Raw genomic sequence first — 13172 nt, 5'->3', positions numbered from 1 at the left:
CAAGTTAAGACAAGGTTCTACTGGATTGGATGGGCCCTAAACCCAATGACTTGTGTCCACATAAGGAGAGTGACATTTGCACACAGAGACAGAGGAAGGAAGGTCATGTGACAAAGAAGGCAGAGATTGGAGTGATGCAGCTGCAAGCCAAGTAATGCCAAGGATTGCCGGCCACCACTGGAAGCTGGAAGAAGAAAGGAAGTCTCCTTCCCTAGAGCTTATGGAAGAAGCATGGTCCTGTGACACACTGATTTCAGACTTCCAGCTTCTAGAAATGTGAGAGAATACAGTTCTGTTTTTTTAAGCCACCCAGTTTATGGTATTTAGCTACAGCAGCCCTAGGAAACGAATACACCCCCTCTTCCAGCCCTGACCCCAGGGGCTCCCAGAAGGGCTACCCAAGGATGCTGGAGGAGCAGCTGCAAGGCATGCCCACATCCCAGGCCTCCTTCCCAGGCTGTGGCCCATTTCTTCCCCGTCGCACACACTGGGCCACAAGGAAAGGCTTGGCCATTGGTAATGAACCACTGATTCCCCTCCGCTCTGACAGCCTTCTCCAAAATCAAAGTCACCACTGTGAATTCATTTTTTCCCTTGTTTCTTGGAAAGCACCTCTCAGGACTATTTCAAGAAAAACAAATTGTGAGGTTTGCTTAGGATCTATTTAAAGGGAATCATCAGGGCAACTTCCAATAACAAACCAGAGGCCAGTCAGAGCTTTAGGACAAGACTGGAGCCACTGTGAGTGTGTGTGCGCTGCCGGCCAGGCTGGACCAAGGCTGCCACACGCCCATTGCCTGGCACGCCCCTCGCTCACTGGCAGCTCGGTTGCTTCTTCCCAGCCCTTCGCCCAAATGGACACAAAACTGCATGGTCACCAAAAAAGAACTGCCAAGCAGTATTGCTGTAAGGTTTCCCACCTTGGAGAGTTTAACAGGAACATCTTGAAGCCATAGAGCTCCTTTCACCCAGAAATCCCAAACCACTTGGTTATAACTGGCTCTGTGTGTACAGAGCTTTTTGCCAGCCCTCCAGGGTGGGGTGAGTAGAAACTGTCCCCTCCCACTACAAGAAGGGTACACTCCAGTTGAGACCTCAAGGAAATGAAGGAGCCATGGGAAGATTCAGAAAACAGTGTCCCTGGCAGCAGCAAGAGTGTGTGCAAAGGTCCTGAGGCAGCAAAAAGTTTGGCCAGTATTCAAGGAACTGAACACAGTGTGGCAGGAGTGGTGTGAGCATAGAGAAGCAGAGCAAGATGGGGCTGGAGAGGAGGGGCGGGGGCCAGGTCACACAGCTTTACTCCAGGTCTGGATTTTACTCTAAGTACAAAGGGAAGATACTGAAGGGTTTTAATGAAGGGGCTGGAAAGGGAGAGTAGATAGAGACACTTCAGGGGAGAGGGATGAGGTTCGGTGACTGGATGGGTGCGGGAAACGCAGACAAATGAGGACTCCAAGATGGCGCCCAAGCCATGAGCCCATGCCACGTGGCTTACTAGGTGCAACATCTTTCAGATTCTCTAGATGCAAAATTATGTTCAATGACTTCAGAGTCTGCACCTTCCAAAGTTGATGAAGAACTTCCTACAATGTCCCCCAGTGTCCCTCCTTTGAGATGGTACCAACACAGCTCTGTGGGCTGTACGGGGACTGCAAAGGGATGCATGAAGACTCCACTCACCCAAGGTCGCTGGACCAACCCTCACAAACTCTCCATCCCCCATTCATTCCACGTCCTCCCAAGGCGCATCCTGAAAATGCCTCATTCCACAACCAGCACACCTAACATCATCCTCTACTCCAACCTGAGTTCTCTCCCTTCAAAGCCACAGAAGTGAAAGAGAGAAAGTCATTCAGAGAGGTAAAAAGAGGGGACTGGGAGGGCTTCCCTGGTGGTGCAGTGGTTGAGAGTCTGCCTGCCGATGCAGGGGACATGGGTTCGTGCCCTGGTCCGGGAAGATCCCACATGCCGCGGAGCGGCTGGGCCCGTGAGCCATGGCCGCTGAGCCTGCGCGTCCGGAGCCTGTGCTCCGCAATGGGAGAGGCCACAGCGGTGAGAGGCCCGCGTACCACAAAAAAAAAAAAAAAAAAAAAGAGGGAACTGGGAGGTGTCTAAACACTTCTAGGGAACAAGGACTGAGCCTTTTCCTTCCTTTCTTGTTCTCAAACTTTTCTGCACATACTGGGAACATTGGCTGTTGATGCATGAAATATTGAGGCAACCTTGTTTATGCTCTTGGCACCTTATTTGGCTGAATGTGCCTTTTCAAAATCAAGATGTTCTGGGAATTTTTTTTTCAATAAAAATATGAAAATATTCCAAAACAGAAAGGCGTACTGAGGGTAACCATATAAAAACAATTTAAGCTGAGAAAAATAACCCAGTCCCGCTGAGTCCCAAAGAGAACCTTGGTTTCCATGGGATGTGAACAAAGTACAGAGCTCCTAGCAGTGGGTGGGATGGGACGCTTGCTCTCAATCCAAATAAGCAAACATCCTCCCCGAACCCAGCATCCTTGCCCCACAAGCTGTGGTTCCAATTTGCTTCCTGTTTTTGGCCCTCCCAAAAATACATCTCACAATCTTTTTTATTTTCATCTCTCACCTTGAAAAGCACAGATTTGCAAGTGAGAGTATCTTAGCAGGGAGACAAATCCAGCAGGCATTCAAGACATTCAGGCGAGAAGAAGTGCATCTCATCGAAAAATTTCCATTGCCAGCACTTTTTTAAAATTCCCAAGATAAATGGGTTTTTACTTATAGGACTATGGGCTCCATTATTCTTCAAACACTTTGCTGCTTCCAAGGGGCCAAGAAAATTGGTCATGCACCCGGCCAGCTGATCCAACCTCAAAAATCTTAATGAAACCTTAATGAAAAGGCCCTAATTTTCCCTCCCTTTCAATAAATGTGTCTTCTCTCCTTCCCAGCAGTATTCAGCATGTGGGGTGGGCAGGCAAGGTGCCCAGTTTATGCAAATGGGCAGAAACACCTGATTTACCAGGATTTTCCCCACTGCCTTCAATCCAGGGGTCCCTGCTCCAGAGGGCCTGGGAAGGGGAGCAGGTGACTCATGGACCGTGACTCCAGGGGACTCAAAAAAAAATCCACATTCTGATGTGGATTTTAATGTTTACATATATATATATATGTGTGTGTGTGAATGTACGGGGTTGGGGGAGGGTGTTAAAAGACCAGAATCTTAGAGACGGCTTGAAGGTGTCATGAAAGCTAATTCTGGTGGAAAACTTTCCCGGGGGGGGAAAAAAAATTCCCCTGCTCTACAGATGCCTCTAATCTGTCTTTCAGAACCTGGAAGAGAGCAGCAAGGATTTGGACCGTGGCCTGGAGACACAATTTGCAGCTGTCTTTCCTGTACCCTCAGGCTGGTACAGCAGGTGCTGTGAAATCTGGCTGACAGGTCAACTTCAAGGTGATCCGTTTGCCGAGGCTTCTCTCTGTTCAACTAATCTCCCATCACACCTCTGGTGCCTGGTAAAGGTAAATAATTATGACTAAGTGCATAAAGTAGGAGGGTCTTTGCACACCTGTAATTCTTACCTGGCAAGTCTCCACGGAACCTGGGAGTTTCCCAGAGGGCTGGGGGGGGCCATTTCGGCAGAGGATAAATCAGGGTGGGTCCTTCCAGGCAACATCTGGCTGGAGGAACCAAAATTCAAACAAACACTGGATGCCTGTTTTGTGGCATGGCTGGAAGTCTCAGAGTCAAAGTTCTCAGGCTCCTAAGCTGTGATAAACCTGGCCGAGATGCTCACATACATCTGTAAGTGTCTCAAAGTAAACAAAGTATCATTCCCTTCCAGCTGCACTGTCCCACAGAAATATCATGGGAGCCACAGGTGTCATTTTTAATTTCCAGTAGCCACGTTTAAAAAAAGAAACAGGTAAGATTCACTGTAATAACTCTATTGACCAAAAATATTATTTCATCATTAAATATAAAAAATTTCAGCTAAATATAAAAATTATTAGTGAGATTTTTTTTTTCCATACTAAGTCTTCAAAGTCCTTGGTCTGTTGTATATATGGCACATCTGAATGTAGACCAGCCACATTTCAAGTTCCCATGTACCATATTAGACAGGGCAGTCTCTGAAGGTGACATTTCCACCTCATAACATTTTGACTTCCCATGAACATTTCACATAGAATAAATGAAATTGTGATACCTGACTTTTACTTGATTTAAAATGCTCGCACTCTTAATAAGATAAGAATTTCTAAACAATGTCTTTTGAAGAGCACCAAGCAGGTCTGAAGGCAAGCCTTAGCGGCCATGGCTCACGGGCCTAGCCGCTCCGCGGCATGTGGGATCTTCCTGGACCAGGGCACGAACCCGTGTCCCCTGCATCAGCAGGCGGACTCTCAACCACTGCGCCACCAGGGAAGCCCCAGCCGGATTCTTGACTGCTCCGCCCCTTAGGGCCGCTCACCAACCTCTGGGTGAACACACACACGTGTGTTCACGTGCTGTTTGCCAGGGACCCTGGGCACAGAGGCTGCCCTGGAGGAGAGCAGGGCCTAGTGACAGCCAAGCAGACTGAGAATACAGAGGCAGGGATGGCCGTGCAGCCAGCAGCCGCCCCATCGAGAGGCCACCCGGGTAGGAGCCTCTAGGCCTGGATCCAGAACTATGGCTACAAGTTCTGCAGGAAGGCAGGAAGGAGGGGACAGGAAGTAGGTACAGTAGGTACAGAGCCTGCAGCCACCCAGCTGTCAGGGACATGCAGGCTATTAGTTAAGCATGGAAGGAAACATCCACAGCAGGATGGTCGAGAGCAGAGCAGTCCAACCCCAATATAATGCGAGTCTTATGTGTGGCATTTTTTAGTAGCCACATTAACAGAGGTGACAAGAAACAGGTACAATTCATTTTCAAAACATATTTTATTTAACCCACTTTCTCCAAAATGCGGTCATTTCGACATGTGTGATACGTTACGTTCTCTTGTCATATAAGTTCTCGAGATCCGGTGTGTGACTTAAAATCACAGCACATCTCAATTCGGAGCAGCCCTGTTTCCACGGCTCGAGCTACACACGCCGGTGGCTACCATATATGGCTGCGCAACTCTCTCGCTGTGGGTGTGTGTAGAAGGATGCATCACTTCTGCTCCGATTGAGTCCAAAAGAGAAGTCAGAGCAGCTGAGAGGGAGAGGGCTAGGGATGCACAGGGAGGTCAGGTCATCCAGCCCGTTGGAGGGGTCAGCACGCTTCGCTGGGCGCTATAACTAGTGCGTGAATGAGAGGCACCGGCTCCTCTCACGCGTCCCCAAGGGTGTCTGTGCAAACAGAGTCAAGATGATACAAAGCACCGAGGAACGTTCGCTAAATTCTGCCAAGTGCCTGGACACCCGATCACAAGGGTGACCCAGAAAACAACGAGTGCACCTGTGATGGGCGGCTTGGCGCGGAGCCCGGCGCGGAGGTCACCCGAGGTCACTGCTGGAGGCGGGGAGCCCGGCGGTGAAGCCGCCTAATGTGGAAATGTTTGGATCCGAGCGCGGGGCAGGCGCAGGGGGCAGCCTCGAGGCCGGCCGAGGAGGAAGCCTGGGCGGCGGGGCCGGGAGCGCAGCGCTGACAGTAACCAGGAGCGCACAGGACCATGTGGCCCACAGCGCGCGCTGGCCAAGACCCCGACTGTGTCTTTCCTAAGAAGTCTGGCGGTGCCTGCGTCCTCTCTGGGCAGAACGGCCTCTCCCCTGCTCCCAGGTCTTATTTAAGGAGAGGGGGCGGGGTGTCGCAGGGGAGAAAAGCAAGCCTAACTCAGCAAGGATGTGGAGAGCAGCCTTCCTTTCCCCCTGGCCTCCCCTCTCTGCAACAGATGCCGGCGTGGTGAATGAATGAAGGGGGCGCTTTCTCCAAGATGGCTCTCTACCCCTTGGGCACACGTCACGCTCCACATGTTAAGCTGGTCTCATCTACTCCCGCCCTTCTCTTAGGGCTGAGGAGGGGGCGCCCCAGAGCATCCCTCGGTTCCCCCTCCTCCTTCCCCCGCCCCCCGCAAAGGCACCGCCCACCTAACTTCAGAAGGAGGTCCACCCTCCCTCCCAGCATCTGGGTCTGGCTTGGGGATCTACGCTTCCTAGTTGCCCCCCAGCAACACGCAAGGGAGGGCAGGATTACAACACGTGTGTGTTTGGGTCAGGAGCACTTTTGAACTATGGCTCCAAGGAAGAACAGCCTGTACACCCACGCCGAGTCTCCCAGCAACAAAGAATGTACAACAAGGAACTGATTAGCCCTCACGAGCAAAACAATTTTTTTTTTTTTTAAAGAGGTGCAGCGTGGTCTCTTTATAGGGTCCTGGAAGGAGGGTAGCTGGATTGAAAGGCGCCCTCCCTGGATGGTGGAGCACCAGCGTCATTCCCCGCTCAGGGGTTTATGACTTGGCTTACTCATAAGCCCTTGTAACACGATTACCGTCGGGGTTTTGCAAGCTTCCAGACCCAGGTGTGGTTGAAGGTCAGCTGCTGGCGAACAAGGGGCTCTCCTGCCGTTGGGAGAAGGTTACAAAGAATCATATTCCTGCCCAAGGGCTTGTAGATGATTAACATGTTTCTTTCTGTTAACCAGAGAGTTAATAGTTATTCCAAGCACTCTTTGATAGTGCAGGCGTGGGGGAGAAAAGGACTATGTTAACCATTAATTGAGGGAAATGCCATAAAAGTTAGGATGGAAAACACTCAGTTTGGGAGAGGAATTCACAGGCGATCCTGGTGGGGAAAGAGGAGGCGAGGGAGCAGAGTGAGGCCATAAGTTCATGCATACTTACAGCAGGGGGATTTTTTTTTTTTTTTAATCCTTTTCCTTGTTACATTGCTCGGAGGAAACAGAGTAGGGATAACAAAATAACAAACACGGGAACATTATAAATAAAGCCGGTTTTATTGGCTTTTTTTCTCCCGCCTCTCACAGCCTAGCTTGTCCTCTGTATGACTTCTGCTTTGGGCCTCTTTGGGGAGAAGAAAAGGAGCCCAGGCACCCCGCAATCAGAGAAAGCCAGGGCGTCCAGGAGGCCCACACCGAGAGGCCTCTCCTGGAAGAGAGGCTGCCTGTTTGCTGCCCTGGAGAAAAGCAGCATTAGCCTGTTTCTTGCAGCCACGTTGTGGCACCAGTTCCTGGTGCCCATGAGTGCTTTCACAGCAGGCCTGGGCCAGGAAACAGGAGGACGCAGGAGGCAAAAACCTTGCCTTGCACAGACAAGTCCCAGATACCCCACCAACACCACCAAAAAAATGTCTGGGTGCAGCACACAAGCATGTGTATTTTTTTTTATTTTTATATTTTGCAGTACGCGGGCCTCTCACTGCTGTGGCCTCTCCCGTTGCGGAGCACAGGCTCCGGATGCGCAGGCTCAGCGGCCATGGCTCACGGGCCCAGCCGCTCCGTGGCATGCGGGATCCTCCCGGACCGGGGCACGAACCCGCATCCCCTACATCGGCAGGCGGACTCTCAACCACTGCACCACCACGGAAGCCCAGCATGTGTATTTTTTTAAAGGCTAAGTCTCATGTAGAGCCAGAGTTGAATTGCTGTCAGCCAGGAGACCCGGTGGGAAGAGTGAGCTGGGTGCAGGACTCACTGGGTAAGGTGAGGTATGAGTTGGTGGCCCCAAGGATGACAGCAAAGATGAAGAGTGTGTGATAAACGTGGATGGTCAAGACGTTCTGGGCAGTGTTGGAGCAATGCCCAGTGAAGGGACACCCGCCCCTCCTCCCATCCCAGACATTTAGAAAGACATGGGCGATGGTATAGGTGTCTTTGGACCCACCCCCTCCACCTGGCTCCTGGAGGGGCACAGACCAGGGAAAGTTGACTTCAGGAAGGCATGCCCCAAGAGCATGTGACAGCAGACATTCGTATGGTAACTCAGTTACTTGTACCCGGCAGAGAGAGATGGCTTCTCTCCTGAGCTGTGTTCTCGACTTGCTCCCTGAATGAGGGCCTTAGATTTTCCATCTGTTAAATGGAACAATAATTCTTGACATCCGCCTGCCTCACTTGGACACTATGAATAGAACATTTTCCCCAAGTGCTTTGGGCTCATGTTAAAAGGAACTACCCAAACATTAGTACACTCACTGCTGGATTTTCTTGGACACCGATCGATTTAAATGGATAATAATAAATTCCTCTGCCTATCTTTGTTGAGAGATTATAAGAGAGAGAATCCCACAAGACCTTGGTTCTAGAATCTTCTGCTCTCTAAAATGTCTTCCGGGAAAAGGTCTGATGTTATACCCAGGGCTGACAGATGGCAAGAGCTGTCTCTAAAATAGTGTGGTTTTAAAAGTCCCCTTCACTGAACCATCTAGACAAAAGCATTCTGCACTGAAGGATGAGAATGGAGTTGAGTTATTACTGGACTTTGGGACCATGTATAGACATTGGGTGGGTTCCAGATACATTCACACTCATTCACTTATTCATTTATTCCATAGCAACTTACAGAGCATTTATCATGGGCTCCCTACAAAGCCTCCAACCACCAGACCCAGGTGGTTTGCCACTATCTCACCTCAGAACCCGCTCTCCCTGGCTGGACCCCCCTCAGTGTCAGGCTGCCTGTCTTGCACCCCAACGTCTGCTCACATCTCCCCTCACTCTCTTTGTCTGCGGGGGTGAGGGAGCTGCCAGGCAAAAGGAAGTTGTTCTGGTTTGTGTGTGTATGTGTGTATGACACCCAAAGACTAAAGGAGAGAAGAAGAATAAAGACCTCAACAACCACTGTTCTTCTCTAATATCCTGAGATGGGACTTCCTGGGGGTGAGGTGTACAGTGATCCTGTCCAGGTAAAATTTCCCATCTCCCTAAGGAGTCTGTAAGTTTCTTAAGCATAAGGATCTGAATTCCCTTAAATCCGGCAGGGCTGTTTACACAATGGGCTTTTGTTGAATGGCAACCGAAGAAGTGATTGACGCAGTGGATATGAGAACTAGATCATTCACTTTAAACTCCTGCTAGTGTGGACAGATGCTGAAGGGGCTTCCCTTGTTCTTGCATAACATGGGGGCCTGCCGTTCCCTATCTAGACTAAAAGTGGGAGGCTCAGAATCAGAACAGCAACAAAGACACTGGCCCTGAAAATCCCACCCCTATAAATTAACCCTAGGCATTGGCTCATGGAAATGCGCTGCCACTTGCCATGGACTGTAAACCGAGTACAGGAAGAACCTGACTGGAACTGCCCCTTGGATCTGCACTTCTTTTGTTCCTGCCCAGGGGCTTAAAATCTGCATCTTCCATGGCCAGCTGGGAAACCAGTCCATCCTGGACTCACCTGAGAACAGCCAACATGTCTGTTTGCCTTAAGGAAGAACATTTTACAACCAGATCCATCCAATGATAGATGGGAAGTCTCCCAACACAGGGAGGGTGGGTCCCATGTTTGCCAGCAAAGACTGTACGGCCACTTGCCTGGGATGCCGTGAAAGGAGCTCCCACCTTGGGTGAACGGTTACACCCGCCGACCAACTTCTAGGGTCTTTTCAGGTCACGGGACTCTAGAAAGAGTAGTGATGAGATATAGACTCTGACCCCACAAGAAAGGACAATGGGTCGAGAAACACAATTGATTTGGTGTTTGGGCCATCCCAACTGACAGATCAAACACGTGTCAGCTAATCCACTCCATGGGGCGGAAGCTGGCCACGTGGACAGCTAACAAAGCTCGACCACCGACAGTCTCGGTGACAGTGTGTAGGAATGGCTCCCATTCAGCTGGTGTCCTTGTTCTGCACGGCTCCACCCCGTCCTCCTGAGCACCTTCCACGTTATCTGAAAGGTGCAGTTGGTACACAATGTGTGTGAAAGGCGCTCACATAAAAGTGATTTTATGGCTCTGGCTTGGGTTTGTAAGCCAAGCAAACAGAAAGGTCTCAGGAATAAAAGGGGCCATAAAATCATCACATGATGCTTTGAACTCATACTAAATACCATCTTTATTCCAAGGTTCTCAACGTGTCTTACCAAAAAGTTTAGAACTGTCTTTGTTGCCCCCTTTAATTGGTGGGGAAACTGAGTCACGGCTGGGTGAGGGCTGGAGAACATGCAGGGTTTGTTTCAAGGGCGCGTTCTGTGGTGGGTTTGGGAGGGCGCCCCGGACCACACCTTTTTTCTGAGTGTAAATGATTCTGAGCCATCGATGTAAATTCTACCCACACAACACAGATCCAGAAGGTGGCTCATGGCCTCTGGAGTTAAACATAATAATAACAGCACAGATCAGTTTTCATGCTTCCTGTACATCGGGCGCCACCTCCCCTACTTCTCACCACAGTCCCGTGAGGTTGGTATTATTATCCTCCTGTGTAAATCAGGACAATGAGGCGTAAGGAGGTGAATGCGTTTGGAAGGACCCCCGCTGGAGGGTGCGGTGCTGAGGTCTGATCCCAGAGCCTTCACTTTAATGACCAGGGATGCTTACTTCTGAGACAAAGGACCCGGGCCGCCATTTTTACTCAGAGGCCAGAAACTTTAATTCATCCCTCCAGTCTTCACCTCAGAATATAGAGAAGGCCAGAGACAGATTCAGTAAGATTTCCCTTAGAGATCAAGGGGAATTCCCTGGCAGTTCAGTGGTCAGACTCCACGCTTTTACTGCCAAGGGCCTGGGTTCAATCCCTGGTCGGGGAACTAAGGTCCTGCAAGCTGCGTGGTGCCAGCAAAAAAAAGAAAAAAAAAAGAAAAAGTCCAATCCCTTAGAGATCAAGGAAGCAGGTTGGGAGACAAACACTAACGAACAAAACTATGAGATGAGTCAGACAGGCATTTCTAAAATCATAAATACAAAGAACTCAAAAAAAAAAAAGACATGAGATTGTTAAGATGATGGAGAAAATTCTAAAGTACCCCCTGTTCTTGTTATTTTACTATTTAAAATTTGAAAATTGTCCCCTTGAATGTATTTTAATTGCCCAATAGGGGAATGGCTCAGGAGTTACAAAATGAGATACCATTGGCCCAAGTTGCACCCACTCTGGATGCTGTGGTGCTCCACTGCTCCCTCCTGGGGTGCCCACAGCCCCTCCTGGCTCACAGGGGAACTCTGGCTAGCTGCTCACCTAACCCGGCTCCCCTTCCTCCTGGGCAAGCTGGACTGGATTTCCCAGCCTCCCCTGCAGTTAAGTAAAGCCACGTGAAAGGGTTGTGGCCAATGGAATGTATTCAGGCCAATGTGACTTCTGCCCAGTGGGCATTTCTCCATTGTCTTTTGTCTTTTACCGTCAGTCTCCTGGATGTGAATACCTAGATGATTGATCTTGGAAGCTACATCTTGAGGATGGCTGAGGCTCCATCAGCCTGGATTCTGAAGGCCTGGATGGAACAGAACCCCTCCCCCACGTCCTGCCACTGACTGAACACAACTGATTTGGTGTTTAGAGTCATCCTAACATGTGCAAGCTATTCCAGTTCATGGGGCAGAAGCTGGTATCACATGGATGGCTAAAAAAAAAAAAAATTGAACTTGGAACAGTTTCAGTGGCAGTTATAATATGTTATAAAAGGTCATAAAATGTTAAAGTAGCTTGCTTTACCTTAACTAGTAGAGCAATTTAGAGATAAGAATCCACCCTCTTCAGGCTAAAAAATAAAAATTCTCTAACCATCACCCCCTGACACAGTAGAAAGGAACCCGAGGCACAGAAACACCCCATTATTTTCCTTCTTTGTTGAGTTAGTGGCCTGGCATAAGACTCAACTTCTTCAGTTCCCTTCCTGGATACTCTGGGCTGCGGATGACAAATTGGTTTTGTCTTGATGCCACCTCCAAATGGTTGATGGTCACTACCTGCACCGAGAAGGATTCCAGGACCAAGTCAGGAAAGAGCACAGTGATCAGTAGATGTTCTCTGCCAAGTGCATAGAAAGGGGAGAGGCTGCCTGTACACTTGTATCAGTCGATGGCTCCCAAGTACCTGTCCATGGACAGATTTCCTCAGAATCATTCAGGATGCTTGTCTGCAATTCAGTCTCCAAGCCTCCACCCTCATCCTCCCAAGATTTACTGAATTAAACTCTCTGGGTGTGGACCCTGGAAAGCTATATTTTTTTATAATCTTTCCATGGAATTGAGATGAGTTAGCTTTGGAAGCCAGGCAGGAGCACGCAGGCACCTACACAAGGTACCATATAGCCGTTGGCAAAGAGCACCAGACGGTCGTCACCACCTGGAACTGGGTGACCCTGGGAGAGTCATTCAAACTCTCTGCGCTTCAGCTGCTTTATATTTAATTTAGGGATAATAATAACACCTTCCTCAAAGGGACATTAGGAAGATTTTGCATAATAAACACTCAACAAATATTAGGTTTTGTTATATTATCTTCCTCTAAGAGTTGATAAGAGGCATTTTGCCCACTGGCACTGCCATAGGTAAAAATACTGCTTTCCAAGATTTCCAGATGCCCTGGACAGCACCACCATCCCCAACTAGTGTGAAAGACAAAAGCATGCAGGGCTCTGGGGCAGTCGTGACCTTCCCTCGCCACTCACTGCTGCCTCAACTCTAACATCCAAGCTTGGATGGGACCTTGGATGGGGAGTAACCTGTTGAGAGAAGACTAGGGGAGACAGGAGGTGAGTACAGGTGGATGCTGTCTTGGTCATGACAATGATGATTATAGGGCCTGGGCCAGTAACGCCAGTGAAGATGCTGCTCATGGTGATGAAGGGAAGAGTGGTCACAATGGGACATGATGGCAGTGTGCCAACTGACTGTGTTCATGTGGGATCAGGGCTGTCGGAGAATGAACTCCTGACCTTTAAGCTCATCTGTATCATGGCATACGTACTGTCTCTGCTTTATCAGTAGTCAAATCCCAGATCCTGGAACTCATCTTTCAATAATACGATGAGGGAGAAAGAAAAAGGGAAACCTCACTCACGCCCCGTCTTGTGCCCGTTAAGAGACAGACAAAACTCGACTCTAGTTAACTTCATCAGGAAAGGAATTCATTGAAGGATCACTGGTAAGTCACAAATCTATCCAGAAGTTTCCAGAAATGAGCAGGAGGCAAAGTACACCAGCGAGTCAGCTGGTGGTCAAGGTCAGACATGGCGGCAATCTGGTGACAAAGGGGACTCCTCAGGACCCTGATGGTCCTGTTGGCATCTCAGCACCACCGCTGACAGATGCTGGAGGCTTG

The sequence above is a fragment of the Hyperoodon ampullatus genome (genome assembly GCF_949752795.1).
Source record: "Hyperoodon ampullatus genome assembly, chromosome: 1".
Taxonomy (NCBI): Eukaryota; Metazoa; Chordata; class Mammalia; order Artiodactyla; family Ziphiidae; genus Hyperoodon; species Hyperoodon ampullatus.
The sequence above is the reverse complement of the archived record's forward strand: the minus strand, read 5'-3'. Positions refer to the sequence as shown.